General features: G+C 44.8%; 1 long non-coding RNA gene across 1 annotated transcript; it reads right to left on the bottom strand.

The window, feature by feature from the left end:
* Window positions 1-904: 904 nt before the first annotated feature.
* Window positions 905-5,694, bottom strand: LOC115568124 (uncharacterized). Its single transcript, XR_003981334.1, has 3 exons — window positions 5,562-5,694; window positions 2,461-2,573; window positions 905-1,391 (listed from the first exon to the last, which is right to left on the bottom strand). It is a non-coding gene; the product is annotated as an uncharacterized LOC115568124 (long non-coding RNA).
* Window positions 5,695-7,038: the final 1,344 nt, after the last annotated feature.

Raw genomic sequence — 7,038 nt, 5'->3', positions numbered from 1 at the left:
GCCACTTTCTAGCACACAAACACACACAGAGTATCTGCTGCTCTTTGTCTGCTCAACACTTTCCCCCCGATGTTTGTTTGCAAACAGAAAAGCAGCATGAAATTATTCAGAGTGGAGCCACTGAATCAGTCCGTTGGTCAGAATCACTGGCTGAAAGGCTGAAGAGGGAACGTCTGTACTTACTCAGAGACCTCCACTTATGTGTGAAACCATCAGAGCTCGATGTACTGACTCAGAGATAAACGTGTTCCTGCAGACAAACATCAGATTGACTGAATATGTTCCTGTGTGTGTCTGAGTGCAGAGTTAGGAATCATCAGTGAATGAGAAGAGACACAAAGTGGACGAACCACCTGCTGCTGCTGCTGCTTGTGTCTCACCTTTGGGACAGATTATGTCTCTTTTCTCCCTCACTGTTCCCATCCTGTCCTCTCCTGCTGTGACAGACTGCTGCTTGTCCTCGGCCAGTCAGCTGCTTCAGTGGTGGGAATCCTAAAGCCAGCCAGCCGAGTAACCTCTGGCACTGACTCATGTGTGTGTCTGTGTCTGTGTGTGTGTGTGTGTGTGCTCTGTGATACAAGTCCTGCTGCTCAGCCGAAACAGCCCTGTCATCACCTTCACTGTTAGACAGCTGTGGCTCAACATCTGTCTCAGTCTCCCAGTGGCCAACAAAAGCAACTGCAGAGCCAGAACAGAGTGAACCACAGGTGAGTCTCCACTGCACCCGCTGTCCTCAACAGTCATCTTGATCTCTTACTGAGAACTAAATGAAGCCGACAGCGAGACATTAAACCAACTGTCTTTACTGTTATTTTGTCATGACAAATTATAGATCAACAAATGTGTGACAATACAAACAAATGAAACTTTTTCTATGTGTACTGACAAAGTCCCCCCTTCTATCTGTAAACATGGATGAAGGAAACAATGGAGAAAACTCAATAAATGCATCATATCTGTGATTAGTGGTCGAAGCAAACAGCTGCTGATGTTCTGCTTTTGTCTCCTGGCCTCCTGCCTGCTGTGTCTCTCTGAACCTCTCTGTGCATCACATCCACTCCTGAAGCCTCTCCTGACACTGTGGCCAAAGACACAACACAGCCAGCACCACCCTGATCATCACAACAGCAGAGCCTGTCCACATGTGTGGCACAGCTCCAGCACCACCACCTGATGGAGGTGGACGCTGGAAACACTGGAAACATGCAGCTGGAAAAAAGCTTTTGCTGCTTTTGTTGTTGTGTATTTCTTGTGTTGTAATGTGTGCAGACGTCACAGGTAACATTCAGTATGTTCATCTCTCCACTGGCTCACAGAAGACAAAGAGGTGAAGCTCCTCTTTACTTCAACACGAGGACGCTGGTTCACTTCCTGCCCTCACTGCTGCTGAACTGTACAGAGGAAATGAAGTGAGAAATAAGAGAGCGTGGAGGAGTTCAGCTGTTTGTTCAAGATGCTTCAGCTCCTCTAGTTTATAATAAGGTCAAAGGTCAGTCTGGAGGGCAGCGACCCTTCAACAGGAGAGACTCATGAAGCCATTAGACAGCCATGAACACACATCCCTCCACATACTCACACTGTGATGTGCAGTTTGAGGAGACAAAGTCTGCAGAAGGCTGCAGCTTCACTGCTGTCAGCTGTTAAAATGCTTCAAGGTGACTCAGTGTTCCCACAAACCTGTTTTCACTTTGCGGTGTGATTCTTATTAAAGCAGCACTTTGGAACAATCGACACAAAACACCGACACCAGCAGCTCTTTCATAAACAGCTGTTATGTCTGACAGAGCCTCTGTATTCAATCTACTCCACTCCAGACACAGAAGAAGCCTTCATTATGTTTCAATAAACAGACGCTGAAGCTCAAATCTCCATTTGATCTTTTTGCTGCACCAACATGCAAATCAGCTGTCAATCATTCACCATCCTGCTCTCAGTTCAACAACCACGGATGGTTTTTATATTCGCAGAAGTGTTTCATACAGGAAACAAACAATCAGCTGACCTTCTCTTCAGAGGTCCCCGTTGTTTTTACTCGTCCAGAGACAATAACAATACATTTCATTGTCTCGCTGCAGTTCTGAGACCTGCTCTCTCAACTGTTGGTTGTTTTTTAAGCTCTCAGAGAAAATACCAACTTTTCAAAGGCCGCGATTAAATTCATTTCTTCAGACATCGAGAGTAAATGGTTCATCGTCTGAGGTGAAAATCATGCTGGACAAGCTGCTCATTTTCTCCTCTGTGTTTCCTCACTCTGTCTCTGTCATTCATGTTCATCACTCAGCTGTGTGTGTTGTTGTTGTAAACAACAGGACAGCAATGGAGGACGCCCTCTGTGTTCATGTCCAACATCTTTGTAGCTCTAACTGCAGACAGATTGTTGTTCTTATCTGAGTGTGCTGGTGAGGATGTTTGTGTGTGTGTGTGTGTGTGTGTGTGTGTGTGTGTGTGTGTGTGTCTTACTATTTCTCTCCAGGCTCTACAGGTCTTTGTCAGCCCTCAGTCAGACAAGCAGACAGGTGTGTACAAACTTTACACAAACACACAACAGGAGTTGGTTCAAACGTCCATCTTACCTGCAGAGAGAGCAGAGAAGGAGAGAGAGGTTTTTAGTGGCCAAATATTTTATTCTCTCATAAAACTGTGAAGAATCTTTATTCATTTATCTGAAACATGAACAAGCTGTTCACTGGACAGATGCTTGAACAGGAGGACTAAACTGTGTCACTTCAGTAAAAGAGCATCACACGTCAGTTGAAGCAGCTGTGAGTCGGAGGAGATGATTTCAACATTGACTCCAACGTGCGTTCCCACAGACGTCTTTCCTCTCTCAGCTGATGAGTCATGTGATGTAAGAAACACCTTCCACACCTGACACCTTCCAAATCAGACAGTCAGATGGATTTTCACTGCTCAGGGTTTAAATCATGGAAGCTGAAGGCTCACATGCAGAGAGGTCGAAGCCCTGATCCAACAGGAATCACTTTGGCTGATGAATTAATTCAACATGGTCGATTCTGTTCTTAATTTAACTTGACTGATGACTTGTGAAATATGTGACTTATACTAAAATCAAGTTCATCAGACAGGTCTAGGCATGTTGGTGAGAAACATTCAACATTCAGCTGTTTATCTATTTAGATAATGATACACACAGAACAGTATGCAGAAGTCATCCTCAGTAGCTTTTAGGGAAAGTTTCCAACTGCATCCTGAATAATAAGACAGGAGACCAGAGGACAGAAGGACTGATTGTTGTTTGTTTGCCGTTTTGTTTCACGTCTACTGCAGAAAAGAAATCTCAAGAACAGCCATTAAAACAGTCAGAAGAAAGCACTGGAGCCTCTCACAGCTCTGCCGTGGAGAAAACACTGTGTCATGTTGAGCAGGATGGGACTGTTTACAGAGCAGATTCAGACACAGTTTAACAGGAAGTCCACAGGACTGTAGATGGAGCAGTACAAAGCTCCATGCACCTCATCAAGTGTGGCATTCTTCTTTCTGCTGCTACAAAAACTCGTGTCTCACACTTCTTTAAACCAGCTTTCTTTTTGTTCTTTGTTGCTCAACAAACCCACAAACCTCTGGCTGCTGCAGTTCCTCCTGTTGTGCTGATGTCTTGGTGTTTTTCTCCTCTAACACTGAAACTAACAGCAAACAATCCCACTGCAGGAAGAAAACAAAGCTCCGTCCTGTGAATGTTTCCTTCTGTCGAGGTGAGTTTTCCTCCTCAGCATCTCTCCTTCACGTGTTTTAACCACCGTGTCTTTTTAATGTGATGTGTTGCTGTTCCACCCTCCTCCTACCCAGCACCACCGGTGTCTTCACCCTGTGCATGCTGGGAGATCTCCAGACGCTCTTCAGTGTTTTTTTTTTCCTGCAGGAGGCTCAGTGACAAAGCAGCAGAATCAGTGTGCAGGACTTGTTTCCTCTGTGTAAATAGCAGGTCCATATCAGTGAGGCTGGAGGTGAGGCCTGTTGAGCTCAGCACAGCCTGAGTTCAATGAAGCGACTGTGGAGGCTTTCACACGGAGGCTGACTGGAAGAAGCAGATTAACTAAAGAGGCTGTTCATGTTCTTCATGTGCTTCAGCTACGAGCTAATCCTTTCAATTTCACACAACCTCCAGCACACAACAAGCATGTGGAGCTGTTTCCTCTTTGTATTGGCGTCTGCTTATTTCCATAGGAGGATTTAAAGCTTTATCTCACTTCCTGTATTTGTCCTTTGTTGTCTCTCAAATCCTTTTTATCCTCCAATGTCAAACAAACAGCAGCGATCTCTGAGGTGGTCATGACTGGATATTTATAAGCTCCTTCTCGCTGCTCGTCTGTGCTCAAATCACTGCCTCGTTTTCTTCAATACAGCCTCCACACGTTTGGACTCCCTCTGAATTTACAGTATCTTCCACCGAGCTGAATGAGGACAGATACAGTATTGTCCTGCTCAGTCACAGGGTGGAGAGCTGTCATGCTGTTACAGAAGGTATTCCACCTGTCAAGGATCTTTGCTCCTAGGTGCTTAAAAGGAAAGTAAAAAAAACATAAAGGACATCGGACAAAACCAACAACAGCAGCGAAGTCTTGTTATGTCAAACAGCCGCACTAGGAGGAAACTAAATGATGAATGAAAGACGTGTGCAGGACGGATGCAGATTGTAAGTGGGAGGAAAAGTGGAGGCGAGCTGTGGCTCTGCACTGAAACCTGCTGTTTAAATCTCGTTGATGTTGCGTTGATCTTTACCTTTAAACAGAACGTGTGCAGCCATCAGGACAAGAACAGCTTGTGACTCTGTCGTCACTGAACACAAACAGGGCTGTTTAATAAGAGCGCCGTGTTACCGATGGTTAAATCCTCCACCTACTGTCTTATTCGTGAACTGTAGCGTAACTTAAGAAGACCCAACAGTAGAATAGTTAGGGCGCCAGATATAACTACATAAATTATAATTATATCAAATGTATTACCTCAGGGTTTACGGTCTCACAAAGGTCAAACACCACAAAAGGTTTCAGAAAAAGGTTTAAATCACATCATGTAATGTCCACTCCAAAAGCACACTTCAATACTCATTAATGTTTTAACTATATTTCAGGACGAAAATAAATTCCTTCAAGTAAATCAAAACACTCCAGTCAATTTCAAATTCATCCTGGGTCACATGAAAATGGTCAGCGCCAACACAAAACAATTCAGGTTAAATGTCCTTCTCTTGTCTCAAACCATTGAAATAGTGTCCAGTTGTAAATGTCCAGAAATGTAGGGTGAATGGGAATGTGTGTGTGTGTGTGGTTGTGTGTGTGTGCGTATGTGTGTGTGTGGTTATTGGTATGGGAGGGGTATGGGAGAGTCCAGACTGGGAGAAGTTTTCCCAGGTTGAAGAAAGGGTAAGGGCTGTAGGATAGTGAGGAATTGCACAGTGGTGTATGCAGGGATAGTGGCAGTCTCAGGGCAAAGGGAAACCATGAGATTCACAAGGAGCAATAATCCACAGTTAACATCCGGAGCTGTCATTCACATTCATCCAGAGCAAAAAGGTAGTTCAAAAAGTGTTCCAAACCCACTCTGATGATCCAGGAAGACGAAGTCCTTCAGCTTTCTTCAGTTCCACGTGCTTTTCTCCAAAAACTCACCCCTTTTCCAGCCACTCTTTTGTTCCTCTGCTACCATGCTCCTCTCTTCTCCCACACTCTCCTGTTGGTTTTTTTGATGGTTCCCTACTCCCAGGTGTGCCCCAATCATATGGACTTTTCCACACCCTCTTTTCCACAGCCCCTCCTCTCCCTCACAGCAGAGAGGAGAGGAAAAAGGAGCAGTCTGCTACAGAACACACAAACACCTCCACACACACTGTCACACCCACAAACAGTCTGAAGCAAAACAAACCTGTTAATCCACCGACTTCAGTGAGAGCTGACACAGATCCAGCTGGAAACACACTGATGAGCAAACACACAACCATTCCTCTCCTAAAACACACACGTGTTTGTTTCCTGCCGTCGTCCGACCCACAGAGACTTCCATCAGCGAGCAGAGGACACAGACAGACGCTCACTGCTGCCAGGACCTGTGTCAGTCCTCAGTATGGACGTCCACAGTGAAATATCAAAGTCAGACTCTCCTGTGTTCTGATATCCAGCTGAACTCACAGCGGGAGGCACAAACGCACAACAACTAAAGGACTGAACAAGATGTCAGCTTGTGTCATGTGGAGGTTAGTTCATATCCAGAGAGGGGCTGTAGAATTGTTAGACATAGATCACATTTTTCTCTGAAAAGTCACACAAACAAACAGAGCCAGTGGCTGCTTTAGAAACTCTGCCTGCATAATTACTCAGCAGATTTATGAAACATTTGTTGAACAGAAAGTTTTCAGTTCATCACTGAAATCTGCATCTCATGTTTGATCTGCACCTCATTAAGTGAAGGAAAGATATGCAAACTGAAATGGCCATAGGGCAGGTGTGTGTGTGCGCGTGTGTGTGTGTGTGTGTGTGTGTGTGTGTGTGTGTGTGTGTGTGTGTGTGTTTGTGTCCTATAATTTGATTGATAGGAGTGTGTAGGAGGATAATATAACCAGTATAACAGATAAACTGTCTGATAAATTTTAACAAGCAGTGACGTACAAGTCATCATCATTCATAAAATGTGTAGGTCAGTGTATATTATTTGTGACATTATCATGTATGTGGCAGATAAACTGAACAGCAGGTGCCTTCACAGATGTATAAACTCTGACAGATGTCGCTGAGAAGTCGGTCAGATGAGAGCAGAGTGTGCACTCCTCTACTGTTCAACATGAAGGAACAGATTGTCTCGGTTCAGTCACTGTTATCATGTCACCAGCTGTTCTTCACAAAGGTGTCAGCCTCCACAGCATGAAGCTCTTCATGTGGACCTGGCAGTCAGCTCCTGGAGCCATGACTCAGCCCAACAAGGTAACCTCACATGTCAACATGTGCTGACAGCAGCGGTCCATCTGTCAGTTTGTGAGCTGAGAAGCAGATAAAGTCCATGATGACTGAATGCAGATGAGGCTCG

Source organism: Sparus aurata, chromosome 2 (assembly GCF_900880675.1).
Source record: "Sparus aurata chromosome 2, fSpaAur1.1, whole genome shotgun sequence".
Classification (NCBI taxonomy): Eukaryota; Metazoa; Chordata; class Actinopteri; order Spariformes; family Sparidae; genus Sparus; species Sparus aurata.
This window is presented reverse-complemented; position numbering and strand designations above follow the sequence as displayed.